General features: G+C 40.8%; 1 protein-coding gene across 1 annotated transcript in view; it reads left to right on the top strand.

The window, feature by feature from the left end:
- The first annotated feature begins 356 nt into the window (after nucleotides 1-356).
- Nucleotides 357-25,825, top strand: part of RAB30 (RAB30, member RAS oncogene family) — a 79,935-nt gene continuing 54,466 nt past the window's right edge. The window contains exon 1 of the mRNA XM_077776195.1: nucleotides 357-546. The gene's annotated coding sequence lies outside the window, so the exon portion shown is untranslated. The remainder of the gene's footprint in view (nucleotides 547-25,825) is intronic.

The following is a 25,825-nucleotide window of genomic DNA, read 5'->3' as shown; positions in this document are numbered from 1 at the left end:
GGTCCCCAGGTTCGGGCCTTAGGCTCTCCCACTGGTTTATCACCTCACCGTCCCCACCTGCACCACCACTCGGCTCGCACACTCCCTAAAACCTCAGCCAGGATCCGCGGAACCGTCCCAGCACTCCTAACATGGCGGCCGAGTCCCCTTCGCTCTTTTCGCCCACTCCAGGCACGTCCGACCATGGCGCATTTTGGGCATTGTAGTTCCCGCGATAGCCTCGGTCTCCTGCCAGACCGTTAGAGGACTACGATTCCCAGAATGCACCGCTCCTGAGCATGGCTATTGGGGCCTTTTGGACAGAGGGATGATGTCATTGCAAAAACCCCACTGCATTCATTGTGCTACGGTCTATCCACCCCCCTGCTGCTGCTGGGCTTGCGATTGCCGCTTGCTCCAGCTGAGCTAGGAGTAGCAGCAGCACCAGGGCAGGGACTCACTCCAGCCCTTGGACTTAGGACATCGCAACACGTTCCCTTGCCTGCGTGACTCATTCGCACATCATTTTTGTTTATGCCTGGGGTGGGGAGAAATATCCCAAACCAGGTGAGTTGAAGTGATTTATTCAAATGGTTCTACCAAGTTATTCCTCCCGCTACATTCTCAAGGCTTTCTTTTGGGAAGATGGGGGCGGGAGGGCTGGAGAGGTGCTCGCAAGTGCTGCTAAGCGAAAAGCTCTGCAATTTGGGTCACTGCAAAGAACAACTCTAGCAACCTTCCCCCGGCGGAGGACCGATTCCTGCCAATTCCCTAGTCGCAACTCCCCTCAGCCTTTTTGAGGAGGGGAGAGGGGGTTGGGTTGGGGACGATGTTGGGAAGTGCTGTTGGAAAATCAGAAGAAGGCAGAGGTGGGGGACTGCAGTCCTGTCACAGACGGCCCCGAGTGCTGAGGTTTGAGTGGGAAGGGGTGATGCGTGGGGAGAAAGGGAGACAGTGATGTACTGTCGTTGCACTACTTTAGAACATTTCTATGTCGCTCGGGCAAGCACACACTATTTTTAAGATGAGCGTGCTTCTTAGTAGGTTAAGTTTTGTGGGGCTCTGTTGTGTGTATGTGTGTGTGTGTGTGTGTGTCTATGTCGTCTGTCTCGCCTTTACTGCTGATTTGAGGTGACAGTGTCCTTTAATGGTGCACTCCCTGCCAGTCAGAAACATTTCACGTGTCTAAGGAAGCTTCTCTTAGGCTGCTGGAAGCAGCATTTTTGTTAAGTGTTTTTCTTCTGTCGACTGCAGGATGGTTTCTGCAGGATTGTTTGGAAGTGGAGCCGACAGATTTGTGCTCGTGTGAGTGTTTTAAATTATGTTGCAGCAGGCTCCTTGCCACTGACAATGGTACCATAATGAGCTGCCTTTTCGTGAGGCACAGTCACCAGTCACAACTAACGGTTTGGAGAAGGGATCATTAGGGAAACTCTGGTTCATTTTAATGCATTAGGGAAAGGGAAAGTTAGAAGAACTGTTAACCTTCATTTACCATTACTGAAAGGTACTCAAAAGGTACCTTCTGAAAGAAGAGTGATCCTGGCTAGGGAAACTCTGGAGCATATAGTGTTTTTTTTGGATTTTTTTTGGGTTTTGTTTTTCAGCGAACTGACACATTTAATAGGACAGTAAGGATTTGGCTTGTATGATTTTGGGTTTTTTCTTGTGTTATTAGGATGATTAGTACAATAAGTGTTACTTGGAGATAAACAGCTGGCTGACTCCAGAACAGATGGGGCCAGTCTTAGCTTGAGAGATCTACAACCTTGGAAACGAATGGACTTGGGGGTCAACCACACCCCCTCCTGGAATGTCAAAAGAAGGAGAAATGCCAGAGCATTTTGTGCTTAACTCTAAACTGCCAAACCTTTTTATGGCCAGGTCAGGCATTGAGTGAAAGTCATTACTTGTCTTCTGCTGATGAACAAATTTTGTTCATTTTTGATTCAGACCCTTAGGTCTACAAAGTTGCAGCTGGGTGATGCTTCGTTAAATGCTGCTTGTGACTGAATGCAAAGGACAGTCTATTGTATGGGCTTTGTAGTAGAGTGATTTATTGGGATGCAATGAGCAGCTTTGGGATTTGGGAAAAGACTGCCTGGCTTTGCCTCTCTCTACGTTTCGCTGGTACTTACTGTCTATTCTCCTGGGCACCCTACCCTTTTTGCCTATACCTTGCTTGCCCCACCCGTCTATGTCTCTTGAAGTTCTTTCAGTTTTTTTCCCTGTTTCTCCATTTACAATTCCCATTTTTCATTTCCATGTCCAAGTTTCCCTCTTATTACCAATATATCATGTCTCTCCAAGTCTTTTTCCAATCTCCGAAAACCCTCCCCACCCCTTCTCTACCTCACTCAGAAACTCCAGGGTGGATGTAGACTGCATGAGTATTTATTCCACAGAGCACTCTTGGACTTTTCTCTTTCTTGCAGTGGGTGCCAGGCAAGATGAACAGCAGTGAGCCTGAAACTTTGGCCTCTGTGACAGATATAATTTGGCCTCAGCAGCGTGTGGACAATGCATGTTGCCGTTGAGCGCTTGTCACTGTTTTTTCCGTTGGTACCTGTGTTCAGAACTGCCAGTGTGTTAGCAAGGTTTTTAAATGCTTTACATGGGGGGGGGGCACCTGGCTGGCTCAGTCGGAAGAACAGGAGACTCTTTCCCGTGGTTTGAGCCCCACGTTGGGTGTAGAGATTACTTAAAGAAATAAAAACTTAAAAAAATTGCTTTACGTGAACTGTTCTCTTAATTCCCAGAGGATAAGAAGACTTCAAATGGTTTCTGCCTCATTTAATCCTTTTTTTTTTTTTTCCCTGATTCCTGCTCTAGAAAGTGGTGGGAAGGCCATTTTTTCTGTTGATTGCTGAGAAGCAATCCAGGTGGCCAAACTGCCCATTTGGTGTTTTGTTTTGTTTTTGTTTTTGTTTGAAGACAATTGGAGTGGCATCAGTGTTCCCTCCTGTGGGGTCTTCTTTCTGGATGCAAACATGTGTTATTTTATACTGTCCCTTAAGGAGAAGGGTGTGGTGGTGGTTATGTGTGTCTGTCTAACATTTGTGCTTTTCTAGGCATAGAATCTGATTGTTGGTAGTATGGAGGCAACCAGTGTGATTGATGTGAAAGGAGGCAGATTCAGAAGCTGTCTTCCTTGACATCTCTCTCTCTCACCACCTTCTCATTACCCGTTTCCTTCTTTGAAAAAAAAAATTAATGTTTATTTGTTCTTTAAGAGAGAGAGAGAGCATGAGCAGAGGAGGGGCACAGAATCTGAAGCAGGTCTCAGGCTCTGCTGACAGCTCTAACTCACCAAGTGCGAGATCACCTGAGGCAAAGTCAGACACTCAACCCAGCTGAGCCACCTAGGCTCCCCTCATTACTAACTTTATTATTCTAAGACCCTCCCTTTCCTACCCACATTTTTTAGTGTTTTGAGGGGACAAATGAGCAGAATGATGGGTTAGATTTGGGTCTATCACTATCTCTATGACCTTGAATAACTGCACTTCTTTCTGCCTCTGTTTACATATTTGCAAATGGAAAATGGTCCATTACCATCCTGTTACCATTTGGTCCCAGCTCATCATTTTAACAACAAATATTAATTGAGCAGCTACTGTGTTTTCAGAACTGGGGATATATCAGTGGAAAGAGAGGGTTCCCCTGCCTTCGTGGAGTTTCTATTCTACCAGGGAGACAATCACTGGATAAGTAGTCACAGTGTGATGAATGTTACTAGCAAAAAGGAGATGTGCTATAATGTGCTATAAGTGGCTCACTGGTGCTTTCACCTTGTCTAGGGGAATCAGAGAAGGATTCCTATAGCAGGTGACACTTCTAGAAACTTGAAGAATGAGTAACTTAGGTTGTTAACGGGGACACAAAGAAGGCTTCTGACAAGGGACACTGCATACTCAATGTACAAAAGAAAGAGCAGTGAATATGAGGATTTGAAAGGAGGTCCTCAGTATATGGAAGCAGAGCAAGGGGAGAAGGACCAGACAGGCTGGAGAGGTGGGCAGAGTCTGGAGAATTTTCTGAGCCTTCTGTGAATTTTGGTCTTTATCCTAAGAGCAATAAGAACCTAATAAAGGGCTTTAATTAGCTAGATGAATTATATATGTAGAATGATATGGAAGACATCACCTTGTCTGTTATGTGAAGAAGAGATTGGAGGAGAGGATTGGCCAAAGTGAATGTGTGGATGAGAAGTAACAAGTCATTCTTGTAGTCTGCACAAGGGATGATGGTAGCTTGAATCTAGGGTGGTGGCGGATGGCTTGGAGAGAAAGAAAGAGATTGGAAAGATGCTAAACTTGACGATGATAACTGAAAAGATGTTAATTGATTAGATGTGAGGATAGAGGGAAGAGGGAGTCAAGATAACCTGAGTTTTTCCTTGAGCGACTGGGAATGCCATTTTTAGAAAAAGAGAACACTGGACAAAGACCAGATTTTTGTTTGTTTGTTCAAGGAGGGACTTGTGGGCAGGTTGACTTTGAAGTTCCAGACAGACATCAAGATCTTTCTCTCCTTCAGCCTGTCCAAAGGAGAGGCTGTCCAAACTTTAGTTTCCTCATCTGTAAAATACATTTATTCTGTTAATTTATGCTGATCCCCCCCCCCCCAGCTGTAAATGCACCATGCTAAGAATACATTATTGAATGAGATAGTGTTTTCTTTGGAAGAATTCACTTGGTGAGGGAGACAAACGTAGTCACATAAAGGGAGTCATGTAGGCCAGGCTAGGAGACCACAGCCGCAAGGAAGGCTTTCATTCTTTCTTATGAGTGAGAGGGGCAGGAGACCTTTGACCTAAGACATAAAGCAAGAGAGAGCTCTCCAGACTATTCCCAGGCACCAAATAGAGTATCTTGTACAGATTAGGGACTCTGAAAGTTTGTTGACTGAGTAAATTAACTTAAATCACTGAGGGTCCATTCAAAACAAGAAGTATCAGTGCATTGGAAGAGGGCATTTAAATAATGCAAGTGGCAAACGTGAAATGCTTTTAACAAATCTTTTAAAATGTATTCCTGAGGGGCGCCTGGGTGGCTTAGTCGGTTAAGCGTCCGACTTTCGCTTACGTCATGATCTCGCGGTTCGTGCGTTCGAGCCCCGCGTTGGGCTCTGTGCTGACTGCCAGCTCAGAGCCTGGAGCCTGTTTCAGTCTGTGACTCCCTCTCTCTCTGATCCTCCCCTGCTCACGCTGTCTCTCTCTCTCTCCTAGAAATAAATAAAACGTTAAAAAAAAAAATGTATTCCTGAGACCTGCAGGCTTTGAGATATTTTGTAGTTGAGTTTTAAAGAAATTCAGAAATATTTCAGATCTGGTTTCTTTTTGGGGTGAACTTCCTTTATTCAAGTTAGTTTCTCAAAAATAATTTAAAAATTATATAGTGTTCCCTAAATTAGTGGGGCTCAAATTTTTGAATTTTATACATAAGCAAAATTATAAAAAATAAGATAAAATTGGCAGCGCTGTTGACAATGATTATTTTTCTACAGTAAAGATATATTTTTTAAAAAACGACCTCTTCACTTTCATCTCATAAAGGACATTTAATATCTAAAGTTGAGGGAGACCATACTTTTAAAATTAAAAATATATTGAGATTTATGAAAAATTCTCTACATTGTCTTTGTTTTTCTCATTTTGTTACAGAATAGTAAAAGAAAAAAAAAAAGATGAACAAAACACCAGAATGTTATAATAATTTATGGAACCATTGCCCTATTTTCTTGGCTATGGTGGAAATGTGGCCCATCTCCAAATAAGAATACTTCCAAGTATGAAATAATTTTATATAGACCACAGATAATTTGTTTTCAGTTCCTTCTCCATAGTAATCCAACTGTTGAAAACTAGATAGGTCTCCACAAGATGTGTCTAAGGTAGTGGTTCTTCAGTTGTCCCTGGAGGGTCCTCATAGACAGCATGACCCCTGAGATCATATGTTAAAGTGTGTGTGTGTGTGTGTGTGTGTGTGTGTGAGAGAGAGAGAGAGAGAGACAGAGACAGAGAAAGAGAGAGAATTCACATAAGTGCATGCACATATTTTTCTGTCACTATATGTGTGTCTTTGGGCAAGTTATTTAACTTCTCTGAACCTCAGGTTTTTTGCAAGATTGTTGTGAAGTTTAAATGAGATAATATATTTTAGATGTCTGGCACTATGCCTCGCACAGCTGGTGGTCATAGTAACTGTTTTTAACGTTATATTTATTTCTTGTTTTAAAAATTTTATTTATTGGCTGATTCGCACTTAGTACGCACAGTGATAACACAAAGAAAAAGATAACAGTAAAACTGGACAACCTGATGCAGTGAGAAGAACACAATATCACTGATGCAGAATTCTTGCCAAAAATGTTTAACCTAAATCTAATCATGAGGAAGTAATCAGGGAAATCCAGATTGAGGGACATACTGCAAAACAGCTGGCCTGCGATCTTCGAAAATGTCAATGTCGTGAAAGAGAAACAAAACAAAATAAAAGAAAATACATAGGGGACTGGCCTAGATTAAAGGAGATTGAAGAGCTATGACAACCAAATGCAACATGTAACTTTTGATTGGATCCTGGACTTAAAAAAAAAAAAGCTACAAAGGACATTTTGGGGGCAGTTGAGGAAATTTGAATAGGAGCTGCATATTAGATAATCAGTAACAATGTTAGTTTTCTCGGATGCAATAATGCTTCCATCTGCTTAGCCTGACATGCTGTGGATATTGGTGTCTAGATCAGTTGCTGTTCCTGTATGTCATCGTTAGGAATATCACACCAAAGCTAGAAGACACCAAGGGCTGCTTCAGAAGACAGTGATTTTCTTGGTCACTGCAAGTATATAATCAGCCTGTGTCTGGGCTGTGATACCAATTATTGGGGATATTGTAAGTGATTTTTAAATGTCCTTTCTAAACACTATCCTGTCATTCTATAAGAATGTAGACTTCTAGGAGTGCCTGGGTGACTCAGTCAATTGAGTATCTGGCTTCAGCTCAAGTCATGATCTCACAGGTTCGGTTCATGGGTTTGAGTCCCATACTGGGCTCGTGGTGTCAGCACAGAGTCCACCTTGGATCCTCTGTTCCCTTTCTTTTGCCCCTCCCCCACTCACTCTTTTTTTTCTCTCTCTCTCTCTCTCAAAAATAAATAAAACATTAAAAAAATGCAAACTTCTGGAGCTGACAAGCTATCTTTGATATTACTAAATGTAGTAATGTAGGTGAAGCACTAGCTGCTCCCAACATGAAGAGGAAAGGATGGCAAGGGGCACATTGAATATATATCTTACATGTTTGTTTGTTTTTTTGAGTCTAGACGTAAGATTAATCAAAATTTATTACAGAAATAGACAATGCACAGGATACGGGAAATTCTCCTTAATTCCACCTCACAAAGATGTGATTCCACCTCACTTTGAGATTTTGATATGCATCCCTCTGTCATTTCCCCCGACACATATGCTAATGATACTATTATAATATCTATAATTCTTTTTTGCTGTCTCTTAATATATTTTGATTATTTGTCTCACATATTTGCCCGTTGTTCTAACTTACCTGTCTTTTTTATTTCATTTCTGAGAGAGAGAGAGAGCGTGAATAAAGTCAGAATCTTTTCTAATTGCCACCCCGATTCAAATTCTTATCAACAGTCTTTGACAGTACCATTTCTAAGTACCTTTGCCAAATCCAATAGCCACTTGTGCTAAACTCTTATTGAAGGGAAGGAAGTTGTGATGGGTGGACAGAAAGAGGGCAAAAATGGAATTACAGAGCCCCTGCTGGTTTTTGTGATGGCTGTGATAATATAGGTGAGTATGGAAATAATTTGGAAATCTCTGGAAGAAAGAAAGAAAATACATTATCTCTGCCCACAACATGACATGATGTTTAAAAAGTGAACTGAAACAATAAAGCAGCTAAGAGTTTTCCCCAGAAAATTTTTCAGAAAATTTTTGAGTTATGATTAATGTCACTCAAATGTAGACAGCATCACCTTGAGATGAAAATAACCTCTACTGCTCACTTCCTCTCTGTCTCAGTCGCACAACCACACTAGAAAGGGGAATTTAAGCTCCACTTTTAAAGTAGCTGAATCAGGTAGTTAAAAGGCCAAATCTTCATCTTTCTGAATATCAATAGAAGCAATCCCAGGGCAGATTTTTGGCATTTTTCTGTAGAAAACGTATGAATTTAGGAGTGGCGATCAGTGACTCACTCTGTCGCAGCAGAGACCTTGGGGAAAAGATTGCGAGGTTCACAAGCTATGAATTATTTCCATTCTTATGTGGCTGAGTGGAACACACAGATTTGAGCTCTGTGCTATGTGGAAATTTATCTTTTCAAGTCTCAGTTTCTCCTTCTATTAAATGGGGGTTATTTTGAGGTCAAAATGAGATAATGTGTATAAAAGGTCTTTCGCAAATTTATATGTACATAAATATGTGCTGTCATTAAGGGGCTGCTGTCTCTCACTGCAGCAGCTCCTATTATTCTTTCATTTAATTCCAATGGCATTTGTATTCCAAAAGACTTTTTTAAGGCATTTTGTCCCATAATGTCTTATTGTTACTTCTTCAACCAATAATTGTGAGCATAAGCTAAATGGGAGATTCTATGCTGGATTTTCTGATAAGGAAGCAATGGTGGGAACATCAGGAGCCTTCCTTCTTTCCCACTTTTATTCTAGGAGATATATATATATATATAAAGTTTATTTATGTATTTTGAGAGAGCACTAGCAGGGGAAGGACAGGAGAGAGGGAGGGAGAGAATCCCAAGCAGGCTCTGCGTGGTCAGTGCAGAGCTAGACGCAGGGCTCAGTCTCACAAACTGTGTGGCCTGAGCTACGATCAAGAGTCAGATGCTTAACTGACCGAGCCACCCAGGTGTCCTGAGACTAATATCTTTTAATGAGAGTCTTCAATAAAAGATGCTTTACAAAGGTGTATTATATACGCTGTTTTATAAACTCATACTTAGGGGCGTTCAGTCGGTTAAGTGTCTGACTTCGGCTCAGGTCATGATCTCACGGTTCATGGGTTTGAGCCCCGCATCGGTCTCTGTGCTGACAGCTAGCTCAGAATCTGGAGCCTATTTCGGATTCTGTATCTCTCTCTCTCTCTCTCTTTCTCTCTCAGAAATAAAAAGAAAAAAAAAACTAAAAAAATTTTATAATCTCAAACTTAGATGGTAGATTTTAGTTCTGTTTTTTCCATATAAATGAGGAAACAATTCTTAGTGAGGTTAAATAACTTGTTTTGTTTTGTTTTAAAAGTTACCTAGCTTAAAAAAAACCTGCAGATGTAGGCCCTAGGTAGATTTTCTGGAACCAAAACCAAAAGCATCTCCAGCTGCTTCCTGTTTTTGCTTTGCCTTCTGATCAAAGTACAAGCTTCATGAAGGTAGGACTGGCTGTTGGCATTTACTTTGATATGGTTCCTTTTACCTTCAGGTACATGGGGAGGACATTTCCTTAGATCTGCGGAGTTAGCTGAGACGTGTGCACACCTACACTTCTTTTCCCCCCAAATCACTTAAGAGTGAGTTGCAGACATAACAACACTTTATCTCTAAGCTCTGGAGCATGTATCTCGTAAGACACAGGGAATTCTCCCATTTACCACAATATCATTACATTGAAATAATATTTTTCAGATTGCCCCTGTTGTTCTAATATCGTCTAAAATCAGTCTTTCTTCCTTTGTCTCTCTCTCTCTCTTTCTCTCACTTGCTCCGCCACCCAACACAAAGTAATTATCTCTTTGGTTTCCTTTAATGTTGTGTAGTATCTTGGCCTTTTTGGTCTTTTATGAAATTGAAGTTTTGAAGATTCCAAGTCTGTTGCCTTGTAGACTGTAAATTGGGTTTGTCTGATTGTTTTCTCTTTAACAACCTCCAGTTAAATACTTGTAGTAGGAATTCCACATAGACAGTGTTGCATCCTTTTCTTTGCATCACATTAGGTGACACAGAGTATCAGTTTGCAACATCACTGGTGATGTGAGATTTGATCATGTGGATGAAGTGGTGTTGCCTGATCTCTTCATTGTAAAGGTACCTGTTTCTCTTTGTAATGAGCAAAATAGTCTGTGGGGTGATACTTTGAGATTGTTTGAATATCCTGTTCAATCAACAACTTTAACCTAGTTTTAATTCTACTGATAATCATGGCCTAGGTCAGTGGTATCTATAAAGGATGATTTCCTTCTATATTTATGAATCATGCGTTTTTCTGATAAGATTAGCTTTCAACTCCTCTTCCTCTTTCTTCCTCTTCCTCCTCCTCCTTCATTTTTACCTGGATTCCCCAATTCTTTTTTTACCGCCAGTGTGTTATTATCCATTACCAACCTTCTGCCCATGTACAAGTGAGGAAATTAAGACTCAGAAAATACAAGTAACTTTCTGAGGGTCATAGCCAGTTAGCAGAGGAGGCTAGGTGCAAACCCAGTTTTGACAGACTCTGCTGCCTTACGGCAGTCCAAGAACAAAAGGTCATCTGATGAAATCAAGTTAAAAAGAATGAACAAGCATTGCATCATTGTTGCTTATAGCAAATGACTGGAAACAACCCTAAGTGTGTGTCAGGGGGAAACAGGTTAAATAAATGGGTGTGTTCACATAAGGGAAACTATTAAACCACAAACAAGAATTAGGATATTCTTTAAGTACTGATATGGAAAAATCTCAAAGGATATATTAAATGAAGGAAGGAAGGTGCAGAAGAGTGCATATTTTTGTGAAGGAAATGGAGATAAGAAAATATATTTGAACTTGCACAAAGAAACACTGGAAGAATCTTAAAGTAGTTACTGGTGCAGGGCTGTAAAAAAGAGTGGTGTGTGTGTGTGCACGTGCATGCGGGTGTGTGTTGTGAGATTTCTTAAGGTTTACCATTTTATGAGGTTGACTTTTAAAATAGCTTTATTGGGGGGCGCCTGGGTGGCTCAATCCGTTAAGCATCCGACTTCAGCTCAGGTCATGATCTCACAGTCTGTGAGTTCGAGCCCCACGTTTGGGCTCTGTGCTGACAGCTCAGAGCCTGGANCCCCCCCCCCACCACCCCCAGGCAACTACTTTCTGTCTCTATAGATTTGCCTATTCTCAACATTTCATATAAATGGCATCAGGCAACATGCAGTCTTTTGTGATTAGTTTCTTTCATTAGCATAAGCTTTTCAAGGCTTATCTGCACTGTAGTATGGATCAGTTCTTGTCTTATCACCAAATAATGTTCCGTTGTATGGATATACCACACTATATGTTTTCAGTCATCAGTTGATGGGCATTTGGGTTGTTTCCACTTTCAACCATTACGAATAATGCAATCTGCATGTGTATACATGGTTTTAAATGTACATTTATTTTGGGCTGCCTCGGTGGCTCAGTTGGTTGAGTGTCCAACTCTTGATCCCAGTCATGGGACTGAGCCCCACTTCNTGGAGCCTGCTTCAGAGTCTGTCTCCCTCTGCCTTTGCCCGTCCTCTGGTCAAGCTCTGTCTCTCTCAAAAAATAAATACACATTAAAAATAAATACATAAATAAATAAAATAACTTTCTTGGGGTATAATTTATATGTCACACAATTGACTCATCTAAACTGTACCATTCAGTGGTTTTTAATATGTTTACAGACTTGTGCAAGCATCATCACAATCAATTTAGAAAATTGTCATTCTAAAAAGAAACCTTGTACTCAATAGCACTCATTCGTCATCTCCTCNTCTCTCTCTCTCTCTCTCTCTCTCTCTCTCTCTTTCTCTGCCCCCTCCCCTGCTCATGTGCTCTCTAGCTCTCTAAAAAAATGAAATAAAATATTAAAAAAGTAAATGTACCTTTGTTTTTATTTAATTTGCATTTGTACCTAGGATTGGGTCAACTGGTAACTCTATGTTTGAACTTTTGAGGAACTGACAAGTTGTTTTCCAAAGCAGCAGTACCACTTTACATTCCCTCTAGCAATGTACAAGGATTCCATTTGCCTACATCCTTGCCCACACTTGTTATTATTTGTCTTTTTTATTATGACTATTCCAGTGGGTATGTCACATTGAGTTTTGAGCCATGGGAATGTAATATCAATTATTCCAAAAATAAAATTCAAAAGAAAAAAATTAGAAAGAAATGGCATTTCAAAAATAACAGTTTCAGGAGGTCAGCCGAAGGGTCACAGTGTGGCAAGATGGCCTTAGGGTAAGGATGATTTCAGGTTTTCCTCGTTCAGCCTAGTGTCCTGATGCATATACATTTCCATCTTCTGCTTTTTAGTACCAGCTGATTTCTCTTCCAGTGCTCTACCAGGTTAATTAACCGAGAGAGTGGGGAGCTTGGGTATAAAGTCCCACCCTCAGGATTTCTAATGTTTTAGAAGCAGCTCTAGGAGCGCCTGGGTGGCTCAGTCGGTTAAGCCTCTGACTTAGGCTCAGGTCATGATCTCACGATTCATAGGTTCGAGCCCTGCATCAGATTCTGTGCTGGTAGCTCAGACCCTGGAGCCTGCTTCAGATTCTGTATCTCCCTCTCTCTCTTCCCCTCCCCTGCCCATGCTGTCTCTCTCTCTCTCTCAGAAATAAATTTTAAAAAACTTAAAAAAAAATAGAAGCAGCTCTAGAGACTCAGTGTCTAGGACCATGCTGGTTCTTAAGATCAGAGAAATAAAAGGATTCTCTGGGCCATGAGGGGTCCTCATATTGTTTTCATTAGGGTGCACGGTAAGGGCATTAGACAAAGATGCTTTAGTGATTGGTAACTGGTCTAGGAAGCGGTGGGATGCTTTTGAAGAATCTCAAGTGTGGGAGCCTACAATATGGAGTATGAATTTGTGCTCTGGCACTTTTAATCTGTGTGCCATTAAGCAACTCATAACTTCTCTGTACCTCAGCTCTTTCATCTATGATAGAGGAGCCTACCTAGTCTAAAGTATCTCCTCACAACATACTAATAGATTACAAAGGAGGCAAGAGTGACTTTATAGTGAGAAATATGCAGTCACCACTTTTGCTGAATAATCAAAGTCAATACCAGAGATGTGACGGACCATTATCTGAGAAGAACACACCACTTGTGTGGCATTCCTGCTGAAAATGCATAACTTGAATCTAATCATGAGGAAATATTGGATGAATTTAAATTGAGAAATATTCTACAAATTAAATGGACTGTATTTATTAAAAATGTAAGGTCATGAAAGACAAAGATTGAGGAATAGTTCTGGATTAAAAGAGACTAAAGGCATATAGAAACTAAATACAACATATGATCCTGGATTGATTAGAGCAGAGAAAAATTTTTTCTTTTGCCATAAAGGACTTTTATTTTATTTGGTCAGTTGGTGAAATTTGAATAAGAGTTGAGATTAGATTATACAAGTATTAATATTTTCTGATTTTGATAATCATATTGCAGAATTAAAGGGATTGTCCTTAATTTGAAGGAAATACTAAGTATTTAAGGATAAAGTAAAATCTATATCTGAGAGAATGATAAAGCAAAGGGATAAAATATTAAAACTTGGGTAATCTGGATGAAGATTATATATGAATACTTAGTGATTTGCTTGAAGTTTTTTTCTTTTTTGGTAAGTCTGAAATTAATTTAAAAACAAGAAGTGAAAAAGGAGAGAGGGAAGATGTCAGTACACAGAACATAGGGTTGTTGTGAGCATTAGATGCAGCCCTGTATGTCAAGGCTCAGCATGATGCTTGGCACCTGGCAGCCTTATAGTGCATGTGAATATCCTGGCACTAGTAAGGCAGCCGGTAGCTCTTAGCTATTATTTGGGAACCAAATTAAAATTGACATGTGACATATGGTGACAGTATTGTTAAGAATCCAGAATTGGTGGAGTACCTGTGTGGCTCAGTTGGTTAAGCGTTCAACTCTTGATTTTGGCTCAGGTCATGGTGTCACAATTTGTGAGTTCAAGCCCTGCATTGGGCTCTGAATCGATAGCGTGGATCCTGCTTGGGATTTTGTCTTCCTCTCTCCCTGCCCCTCACCCACTGTTCGTTCTTTCTCTCTCGCTCAAAATAAATAAAAGTAAACTTAAAAAAAAAAAAACAAAATTGGGAGAGAGGTAAAATCATATTTAGTTATCCTTAATAAATTATCTCAGTATAGTGTTAAATTTACGAGGAGTCATGATTATCCTAAGAAAGTTAGGGGTTATGATCACTTGGGGCCATTTTGGGGCCAGCATTAGCATTTGGTCAACTTCCTCTTACCTTCTCTCTGTTTTCTCTTCCCTCTTCCCCCAACTACACAGTCAAGTTTCTGATTTTGTCTGTGAGAGCCATTTGAATTAGCCATGTCAAATGTTAATTGTTTTGGTAGACAAAAAGATGCTTGAATAAGCTTTTCCTTCTAAGACTCAAAAACTTGCCTTTCTAAGAGCTGACTTTGGAAGGAATGTTTCTGGTCTGGAAAATTCGGATGGCAACCTCAAAAGAATTCATGTCCTAGAGGAACCGGGAGTGGAGTGGGGAGCTCAATTTCCTTCGAGTCAGATTGAAATAAATACTTCTGTCTGAAACAGTAATAAAGATCAAGATCTATTTATTTCTTTCATCTTTTTACTAAAAGCTTTAAAACATGAATTATGATGAAATTCAACATAGATTTAGCCCAAGCACCCAAAAAACCTCAAGTAATCCTGATTTTAAAACATTAACGAGAACTTGGACAGGCTGCTTTGCTAATTGAGATGATCCTTAGTGTGACATGTAAGTCTGTCTCTTTGAAGTGACAAAATTTCCAGCTCAAGTGCTGCAATTGAATAGCTCAAGCCTCTGCATTCAATAATAGCAGTCCAGAATCATTGTTGCTGCTGTGGTAGTGTCTTTCTGTTTTGACTATTACCTGCTGTAAATGGTTTGGTCTGAGAATTTTTTATGTTCTTTGCTTTTAAAGTTACCATGGCCGGGAAGCTAAATGGCATGTTTGTATGTGCAACAAGATACTTTTTTTTTTTAAAGTAATCTCAGTGGGTGCTTGAACTCACTACTCCAAACCAGGAGTCACATGCTCTACCGAGTGAACCAGCCAGGCACCCCCCAAGTTACTTTTATTATAGGACTTTATAATAATAATATTGGCAAACATTTTTTGAGTTTATGATGTGTCAAGTGCTATGTTAACTGCTTTATATAAGTTACAGCTTTTAGTTGTGGCAAAAACCACATGAGGAACTGCAGCTCTGAGAGCTTAAATAACATGCCTAAGATTATACAACTAGTAAAATCAGATCCAGGATCAGAAATCAGGATTGTCTTACTGCAAAGCCTGTGCTTTTTTGCTGTGTAATACTGCCATTTTGCAGATTTGTGGGGAAGATGAGGATTACTTTTTCACTTCATTTTTGGAGCAGATTCCTGTCTTATTTACTTAATGGGTATTTACTGAGTGCCTATTACATGTTAAGCACCTAGAGAAATTGGGACCCAGGCTTTGTCATTAAGAAGCTCACATTCAAGTTGAGGAACTAAAGCAGGTACATCCCTATATACCCATGTTCATAACAGCATTATTCACAATAGCCAAAGGGTAGAAGCAATCCAAGTGTCCATCAACAGATGCATGGATAAGCCAAATGTAGATGTACATACAGTAGCCTTGAAAAGGAAAGAGATTCTAACACATGCTACAACATGGTTGAATCTTAAGGGCATTATGGTGGGAGAAATAAACCAAACACAAATGGATGGATATTGTATGACTACATTTATATGAGGTATTTAGAATAGTCACACTTATAGAAACAGAAAATAGAGTGGTGGTTGCCAGGGGCCAGAGGGAGGGAAAAATCAGGGAGTTGTTATTTAATGTGTTTCAGTTTTGAAAAATGAAAAAGTTCTGGAGGTTGATTTACAACACTGAATATACCTAACACTACAGAACTGTACACTTAAAAATGGTTACGATTATACATTTTATATTATGTATATTTTATCATAATTAAAAAAAAAAACCCAAACAGATATACTCCTTCTACTGTGTGGTAGAAGTAATTATTGAGACAAGAAAGATTGATGAAGTCATAGGAAGTAGAAGGGCTTTCTAGAAAAGATAGCTCTGGCTAGGCAGTAGAAGATGGGGCAGATTTATGTGGCAATGAGGAAGGTAGGAAGGGCAACCCAGGTCAGGAACAGTGAGCAACGTAATAGAAGCTTGATGCTGCTTAAAGACCCAGGTCTAGCAAGGAACAAATCTCCAAATGGCTCTATAATTATGGGTGTCCCAGCCACCTTCCATGTGGGCAGAGACTTAAATGCAAAGTCTACCAGGTTCGTGAAGCTGTGGTATGCTAGACAGGGACTCCTTCATGATTCATTCAGTAAACATATATTTAGCACATAGTGCCCGTGCTATGCTAGGCACTTTGTGTATGTTGGCAGATGCAATACCCCAACAACTCTGAAGTTATTAATATCCCTAATTAACAGAGGCAGGAATTGTGACTCAAAGAGATGAAGTAACTTGCCCAAAGTCACATGACTGATAAGTAGCCAAAACTAAGACTTGGCCTGTGGAGCCCATGCTCTCTGTGTTCACCAAGCTATGCTATCTTTTCTTGGGGGTGAGTGTGAAGTGATGTCTGCTTATAAATTCACAGTAACAATGGCATGTGTGACTGCTACCACTTATCATCTTTTTGCTACTTTGAGACTACCTTGACGGAGTTACCTTACAGCTCTGAGGCCCTGCTTCCTTGTCTGTGAAATAAAGACCTTGTATTGGACTAGATTATTTCTAAGGTTTCTCCCAGATCAAAAAACCCTATTTACTTATTCATCTATCTATCCACTTATCTACCCATCTATCCAACACTAATCTGGTATCTGTTATATACCAGGTATTGAGCTGGTGAGTACTGAGACTGGTAATTGAGATTTGGCAGAACATGGTTCTTGCCTGAAGGGAGATTGTGAAGGAGATGAGATGGATGATTATTGTACAGTATGGGCCATGGCACTGGTAGTGGCGTAGACAGAAGACTGGAGCATAGAGAAGGGGCACCTATCCCTGTCTTGGGTAAGTGGATGTCAAGAGGAAATTATCCCAACGACTAGGAAGGTAATGAGGAAGACCACTAGAACCTTATCCTTCCTTTTGTTCCTATGGTTAGAAGCACACTGCATATTTATTAAATTCAGTTAAGCTTTGTTGACCTTAGAACTCCCTTTTATTTTAAGCCTTGTGGAAAGTTTAGTTGAATTTGACAGGTGAGTGCAGCCAAATATTGATATAGTTTGAATTCTCTTTCGGATTAGAGAAAGATGATCAAGTTGAAGAGAGACGCAGGAGTTAATTTTTTTTTTTTAAAGGAAATTTAGGAAGCATGGAGCAGACTAGTAAGAGGCCCAAGGACCCAGAGTTATTTGAAGTGTTCACAACTAAAGTCACAGATGATTATATTTCAAAGAGGCAAGTGAAATGGCCAACATATTCTTTTAAGACTATGAAGGACTGGTGAATTATAAGAATTAGAATGACTCAGTATTAGAATTCCAATACTAAAGAATTGAAGAGAGGTTTGAGGGGGGAAAAGTTAAAAGAGCTAAATTTATTGAGCAGCTAATATGTATCAGGCATTGTACATTTATAATTTTGTTTTATTCTCCCCACAGTCTTATCCTTCACAGATATGGACTCAGTTGAGGCTCAAGGAGGTTTAACTTTCATAACAGCTAATAGGAGACTGAGCCAGGACTCAAGCCCAAGTTTGTTAAAATCAAGGCCTTTGCCCTTTCTGCTGCCTCATGCTTCTTCAGGTTCTTTGATTACACACCAGAGAACAGGACTTCCCTCTCATCCTTGGAGCCTAGAAAATAGTGATATTCAGAGGTGGCCAGCTCTTAAAATTTTCCAGCATGCCAAAGGAGAGCTCCCCCAGGTTCCTATGTCTTCTTTCTGAAATGGTGGGTCACTGGCTCCCAGAGGTAAATGGCTCTTACTAAAATGTTAATACTCCCCATGCCTTTTTTGCCTCTCTTCATAGTATATGAGTGTTTCATCTTGGCAATTTGTCTCTTAGAAGTGGCTCAAAAAGGTCATCTGAGAGGGGCACCTGGGTGCTCAGTTGGTTAAGCATCAGACTCTTGATCTCAACTCAGGTCACAATCTCATTTTGTGAGCCTGAACCCCATATTGGGTTCTGCACTGACAATGTGGAACCTGCTTGGGGTTCTCTCTGTTCCTCTCTGTCTGCCTCTCTCTTTCTCTGTCTCTGTCTCTCAAAATACATTTTAAAAACTTAAAAAAAAAAAATGTCATCTAAGAGAATGCTGATTGAGGCCAGCTCAGTTATATGTATTTGACCCCTTCTCCTTCCCCCCAAAAAGGTAACTTCATTTCCCTTGCCCCAAATCCTATCTTTGGGGTCCTGAGAGATCTTAGCTTGTTGCCTGGCTCTCAGAGGCCTCCATCTCTGAGGTTCTGACAAGATCACATAGAAGTCTTCACTTTTAACCCCTTATTTCAGGCTCCTTCCTCCTCGCTCAAGGTCTCTCTGTGGACATAAGCTACGGTGTCTTGTCAGGGAGTGTTTTCCCAGCTTGTATTGGAGGCAGGCCAGGCATTTATCCTGGGCCTTTAACCCCCCCAGAAAGCTCCCACATATGGTTACACAAAACAGCAAACTGACCTCCAAATGGTCTAATGAATTATAGCAGTGGGGAAATGTCACCAGCGGGCCGTTTCTCTGCCCTGGTATTCCACAATTTGGGCTACAGTGAAATGGCCGGAGGATGTAAGGAGATTGGAGTTCAAGTCTTGGCCCAAGTCTCAAATCCTGGGGCTGTGAGACTTGACATGCCTGAGCATGTGTTCTTAGCGCTAAATGAAGGACTGATGACAATCCTAACTTCATACCGTTGTGAGAGGCAAAGAACTCAATGTATAGTATTGAAGTTCTGTATAACAAGCCCATAGAATGTATAACAGATGTCATTGCTTGTTGTTATAAAACAAATTTGGCTCAATGAGAGACATTTCTGGAAACTGAGCAGGATGCATGCGCTGTCATCTCTGGCCCCAGTTCCTGGCAAATCTTTTTCATTGCTCAAGTAGGCATGCATGGTATCATTCTCATGTTTATTTTTGTACTCTTTTTCATTTATAGTCTTATAAAGGCTCCCAGAAGCTTTGGTGATTTTTGAATATTTATCTTTGAAAACCGTGATCAGGGTTATACACTCAAACCCAGAGCTAGTCACCCCAGAGTAATTACTTGGATTCTTAGAGCTGTATGTGGATCCGTTTCCCACGAAATCCTGGGACAGCAAAGCTGGCTGTGTATGATAACTGAGGTTTATCTTGCTTGCTAGGGTTCTGGATGGTTGGGAACTCCTGAGGATATTTGATAGTAGGTGAATTCTAAGTCAGGACTGTTACAACTTTGTATATGCTTCTGGTAATGAAATGAGTCTGGGGAGAGAGTATCTCACTGTAAGTGGTTTATGAGTTTCGAGCTAGAAGTCCTGGGAAATTGAAGAGTCTTCTGTGTATTGTCATAAGTTTGTTGGGATTATTACTCTGTTCTGAGAAATCTTCTTGGTGTTCCTCAGACACTTGGGGATTGTTGCTTACCACTATCATCGTGCCATTTCAAATGATTGCGATTCATTCTTCTTGGCTATGTTTCTCAGAACTCTTTGAGTTGTAAATGAAAGAAACCCAACTCAAACTAGCTTGGGCAAAGAGGGACTTGGGAAGGACGCTGGGGCATTTCATATAACCATTGGAAGGATGGGTGCAGCTGCAGCCAGGAGGTATTAGAACAGGTAACTGCCCTAACAACCCCCAAATTTTGGTGCTTAACATTAACGATGTGTTTTTCTTGTTCAGACAGCAGTTCAACATAGTTTTTCCTGGTTAAGCCACTTTTGGTGTTTCAGGGACACAGGTTTCTTCCATCTTTTGCCCCCCTTCTCCTCTGTGATAAAATTCTCTCCTTTGAGCCTGCAGATGGAGAGGGAGATTCAAGGATCTCAGGTGGGAGGTTTTCATGGGCCAGATCTGGAAGTGACTTATATTACTTCTGTCCTCATTCCATCAATTATTACTCAGTGCAGTCCCTCAGTGAATGAGTACATGACTCCACCTAATGACAAAGGAGCCCGAGAAATATGGCCTGTTTGCCCAGGAAGAAAAAGAAATAGGTTTGGTGAGCATGTAGCTAGTTTGAGCCACACAGGCATTCACCATCAAAATTCTGTCTTTTGCCTTTGTTTCTCTTCCCACATAGTAGGGAGCATGGTCACCAAATGCTCCTAAACTTTGAATCTCACTGTTGTTAAAGCAGAGAAGTGACCTACATTCTTACTGGCTCTAAGTAAAAAAAATTCAGAGTAATGATTCGCTCAGTTTGGATCATGTGACCATCCCTGAACCAATCAGTGGTGAGCAGGAGGTCAGGGTCACTTAGCATAGATGTGGCCTCTGGAAGCCCCACTTGGGCTGCTCCTCCAGAAGGGGGGTGCTTGTGAGACACAAAGCCAGTCTTTTTACTAAAAAGGCTCAGCCTTTTTTTGTTGTTGTTTCTACTCTTGTGGAAAATTCAGTACAATTTTATAGTCATCTTTCCAGCCCTTCTTACCACAGTCACATCAAAAGATATTTCACTGCATCAGTGACACCATCATTTCTTTTTCTTTTTAAGACTTTATTTTTAAGTAATCTGTTCACCCAGTGTGAGGCTTAACCTCACAACCCTGTGATCAAGAATCACATGCTTTTCTGACTGAGCCAGCCAGGTGCCTCAGACTCTTATCGTTTCTAATGTGTACAGCTATCCTATTCACCACTAAAAAAGAAAGAGAAAATAAGGTTCCAAATAAACTATGACACCATGCAAAGATGCTATTCATTGTAAAATGCATCCTAATTTCCTGTCAAAATATAAAAGATGTTTTAGAATTGATGAAAGATGACATTCATTACAGCCAAGCTCTTTACTTTCATGCCTTAGTACTGCTGTTCTTTTGTTTCTTTAGTCCATCCATTAATTTCAAAAATATTTATAGGCCAGGCAACAGGAATAAAAGTTCAGTTTCTGCCTTCTTAATGCTTACTGCCTTGCCCCCTTTTCCACCCTGGTGTTATGAAGCACCTGCTATGTGCTAGACAGTCTATTGAGCATGGAGGGTTCAAGAAGGAATATGAAGTCTTTCTCCTCAAGAGATTTATAGCCTGGGGGAATAGAAACAGTGAGATGTAGGAAGACAGTCATACAAACAAAGGAGTAAATAAAGGATCACAGTTCCCATTATTAAGGTCCTTACAAGGTACAGTGGGCCCCCAAAGTAGAGGGAATGGTCAATTCTGCTTTGAGGAATGAGAATGGTTGTGCCGTGTTTATTAAGATGACTGTGCACTGTTGAATGAATAAGCAGTGGTCTATTTTGAATACTAATATGCAGTTTTTGCACATATACCTGATAATAACTAGGTAGGCCAACATGTTTTCCAATGCTTATTTAAGTCACCCCAAACTTCCTATCAAGCTTCACAATCTCAGACCTGGGTGTCTGAGTCAATTAAGCGTCTGACTCTTGATTTTGGCTCAGGTCACGATCTCACATTTCATGAGTTCGAGCCCCACACTGGGCTCCACCCTGAGAACAAGGAGCCTGCTTGGGATTCTCTCTGTCTCTCTCTGCCCCCTTCTGCCCCCCCCTCCAAATAAATAAATAAACTCTAAAAAAATAAACATCACAATCAAAAGACACATGTGGGTCTCTTTTCTTTATGCAAACACTAATGAATCGTCTGCAAAAGCTTTTTTAGAGACAAAAATTTACCCTATGGTGGAGGCAGTTGGCTTTTTCTGTACATTAGTTACCGAGATTCCTTCCAGGAATTGTTTTTAACTGTGTGATGATTTTTCACTCCCTTGTGGCTGCTGTGGATCACATCCAGGGGGAGAAGAGCGAGACCATCCAAGAAGGGCTTGATGCAGGCGCTCAGGGTGGTACTGGGTCCCCACAGCAGGGTTTACAGGGATGGGATTTGGAGAAAATGTAGACGAGGCTGTTTGGGCCTGGACTGAGAGGACAGCCATTTCAGGACTTTTCCTTAGAAGGTCCCAGGGCTCTGACCATATAACCTGAGTGCTGGATCCTTGTCTCTCAAGCAAGGATGCCAGCTAAGGTTAAGGCCATTTTTATTGGTTGAAAAACATGAAAACACCAAGACTCTCAGAAGTAAAGAGTTTTTTGGATTGTTTGTTTTGAGGTTCATGCAGAGGTCAGCAGAGGGTCAGTGTCTGTCCGACTTCTGGCTATAAGAAAAAGCTTACTTAATGGGTCTGGAAAAGAATCCAACTTTAAACTATTCTTCATTCCTCTGGTTTATGAAGAACCTGGAAATGAGCCCTGAGATATACAGGAGTTTTTTTGTTTTTTTTAACTTTCCAGGCCAGTACCTGGGGGTTGGGGTCGGGGTGAGAAGTGGAATATACCTCATCCTTCAGCGTGGGATGGGGGTTACTGTACCTATACCAGAGGTGTTGGATAGTGGGATGGCAGAAAAGAACCCCTAGCACCCTTCAGGAGGACTCCTGGTAGGCATACAGAAAGAGGAAGAGCAAAGGGAAGGTTTACAAAAAACTCCACAAAAGCAGAAACCCATCCTTTGAAATCAGCACAAGGTTTATGCCCAGGAGTGATTTATGGGTGTACAGAGAAGGAACATTAAAAGAGTAATTGTTGGCTCTTTATTTTGGAAAAGTATGTGTACTGAGAGTGGAAGCAGGGAGCTTTATTTTCTCTTTTACCTTGCTCCGACTTCCATTAGTGTTAATAGGATCATATATTCTAGACTTTACTTGGCTTGCTGCCCTGACATAAATGTTTGAATTCCTTGTTTTGCTATTATATATGAACAACAAAAGGGAAACAAGGAAAGAATGTTGAGAGCTAAATTATCCTATATGCCTTATTGTGGATGGGATTTATTCTCTTGGGTCCTCCACTATTAAGATTATCTGATCAGATGATCTGTGTTTCTGATAGCTACATCTAGACAGCTTTATAACTTGTTTGTTTGAAGTGGTTTGTTCGGGGGATGGCTAAATGTATTTTTTATTTGGTGGAACAAGGTGAGTTGTGATCCGGGTAATATGAGCTCTAGGCCATCACAGGTGTTATCCAAGTGGCCAGTAGAACTGAGTGTTCTTGTTGTGGCCAGTTGATCCTGGGGGCATTTATTAGGTGGTCATTTGATCTACATTGACCCAACTTACCCTCCTGGTAGAGGATTCATTTCTTAGGGTTACTGCTACAGATCTGTTTATTTCAATTAAACAAATAACAATTGAGGTCCTGCCATGCCTCGAGTATTGTTTCAGTCTTGGGAATACTCGGTGCATAGATCCAGAATCAGACTGTTCAAGAAACCCAATAGAGTTAGAAACCAAAAATTTTTCGGTTTGAAGGGACCTTAGAGATAATCCTATCCAGGGTCAGCATACTTTTTCTGCAAAGAGCCAGAAAGTGAATGTATTCGGTTTAGGGGGCCACATACCATCTCTGATGCATATTGTTCTTTGTTTGCTTTTACAACCATTTAAAAATGTAAGATCATTTTAAACCAGGGGTGGAGGGCATAGGCTGGATTTGGTCCATGAGCTGTGGGTTTTCCAACCCCTGATCTAACCCATCCCCCACCCTTTTAAAAAGTATTATTAAAGTAATCTCTACACTTAACATGGGGCTCAAACTCATGACCTCAAGATTAAGAGTTGCATGCTCTAACTCCTGAACCAGCCAGTGTTATCAGTGCTGCCTCCCCCTTTTTTTTCAATCAAAGAGGAAACTAAGAGCCAGAGGGTGAAATAACCCCCCTCTGTACCCCCCTACCCCCCACCGACCAAGAACACAGCTAGTTCTTGACACTGTTGGACTGTTGACCCTTAATAAAGGGTCACTAGAGGTTCAGGCCCACACCTCAAACTGCCTGGTTACTTTTCAAATATATAGTTTTAGTCCCGAGGGAAGTAGAAATTTAATTATTTTTTAAAATATTTTTAATGTTTATTTATTTTTGAGAGACACAGAGAGAGACAGAGAACAAGCAGGGGAGGGGCACAGAGAGAGGAGACACAGAATCTGAAGCAGGCTCCAGGCTCTGAGCTGTCAGCACAGCCTGATGCAGGGCTTGAACTCATGAGCTGTGAGATCATGACCTGAGCCAAAGTCAGACACTGAACCCACTGAGCCACCCAGAACTTAATAATTAAGTAAGTCATTAGGTACCTACCACATTCCAGGCACTGTGTTTGGAACTGAGGTGGTAAAATTAGCATGACTAGATCCCAGCACTCTATCAGGCCAGTAGTGGGTGCAGGCAGTTGAGATGGCAGTGTGGAAGATAGCATGTGGGGATGAAGAGTGGGTGTCTTTGGAGCGTAGGAAAGCACTCCTCCTTCAGTATGTGGGGTGTTTCAGTGGGTGTATAAATGTATCCATTCATTCATTGCACCTCCCACACTTGTGTTTTGGAAGCCCCTAACTGGCCTAAAGAAAGGGGAAAGAGGCTTGGCTTCCTCCATACTTGCTTATTTTTTTTTCTGTGGGAACTGATACCTTATGCACATCCTATATATGCATTGGTGGGTTATGAGATTAAAGGAAGTAATGTGAAAAAGGATAAAGACGGCTTATCTGGCAGTTGCTTTGTTTGTACTAGTTTATCTAGGCAGGGGCAGTGACACACGTATGAAAACACAGAAGATCAATCATAGAACATTTAATATTGTTGAACTGGAAGGGATTTTAGAACTCACTGAGCTATATACCCTTTCATTTAACAGATAAAGAGCATGAGGCCCAGAGATGTCAGAGTTTTTACTATGGGTCACACAGCTAATTCATAGAATCTCAGAGTTGTAAAGGCCCTTAACAGGTGTTTAGTATAACCACCCAAATAATCGTAAAAAATAAGAATCAAAACCAACATTATTGAAAGTTTATTGACATAAATAGTAATATATATTACTTCATTTAATTCTGACAATAGCTCAGTGTAATAGGTAAGATTACCATCCCCATTTTACAGCCGAGTAAACTGAGCTTGAAGAGATTAAGTAAAATTTGCCCAAAGTTAGTCAGTAAATAGTAAAAGCAGTAAATCGTAGAAGCAGGATTCAAGTCCAAGCTCAAGTGCTTAACTTGCTCAGAGCCCTTTACTCCCACATGACTGTGACAACTACATGGGAACTCATTGGCTAAGCAGACCCATGCCAGGGCTGCTGATGTCTCATCCTTTCACCAGATGTATATGCTTAATATGCAGATGTGGGCCAGGAAAACCTATTGCTCAGCAGCTGTCTTTACGGTGTCACAGAACAGTTTTGGGAATTAATGTGCACAGTAGAATTCTGTCTGAACTTCAAGTTTCCCTTGAAGACGTGGGAGCCTGGTTGGTTTCCCCAAATCTGATGACATTTGTAGAGGCAGAACTAGAAGATTCTGTCTGCATGTGTTACCCTCTTTTTGCAAAACCGTTTAGATTTAAAATCGTGGTTCCAAACTATAGTCTGAGGCATCTTGGGGTTTGTGGGTTGGAGAACTGAGGGATTCTGTAAGAAAAATTGGGCATAGGTTTGGCTTTGAACCAAATGATGCCTAAAACAAATATCTTTGCAGCATTAATTTTTCAGTTCTGACAGATGAGAACAACCAGCTCATTAGATGTACAGTACCTTGGGATGTTTTCTTTCCCTTCTTAGGTAACTTGCATGTTTTTCTCACCTGACAATGGTAATACATGGGTTTGCTTGATTGGAGTTTTTTCTTTGAAGTCAAAGACATTTTAACAGATTTGTAGAGGTTATTC

Source organism: Crocuta crocuta, unplaced genomic scaffold (genome assembly GCF_008692635.1).
Source record: "Crocuta crocuta isolate KB4526 unplaced genomic scaffold, BGI_CrCroc_1.0 scaffold332, whole genome shotgun sequence".
Lineage (NCBI taxonomy): Eukaryota > Metazoa > Chordata > Mammalia > Carnivora > Hyaenidae > Crocuta > Crocuta crocuta.
Note: the sequence above shows the minus strand (reverse complement) of the source record. Positions and strands in the feature narration are given on the sequence as shown.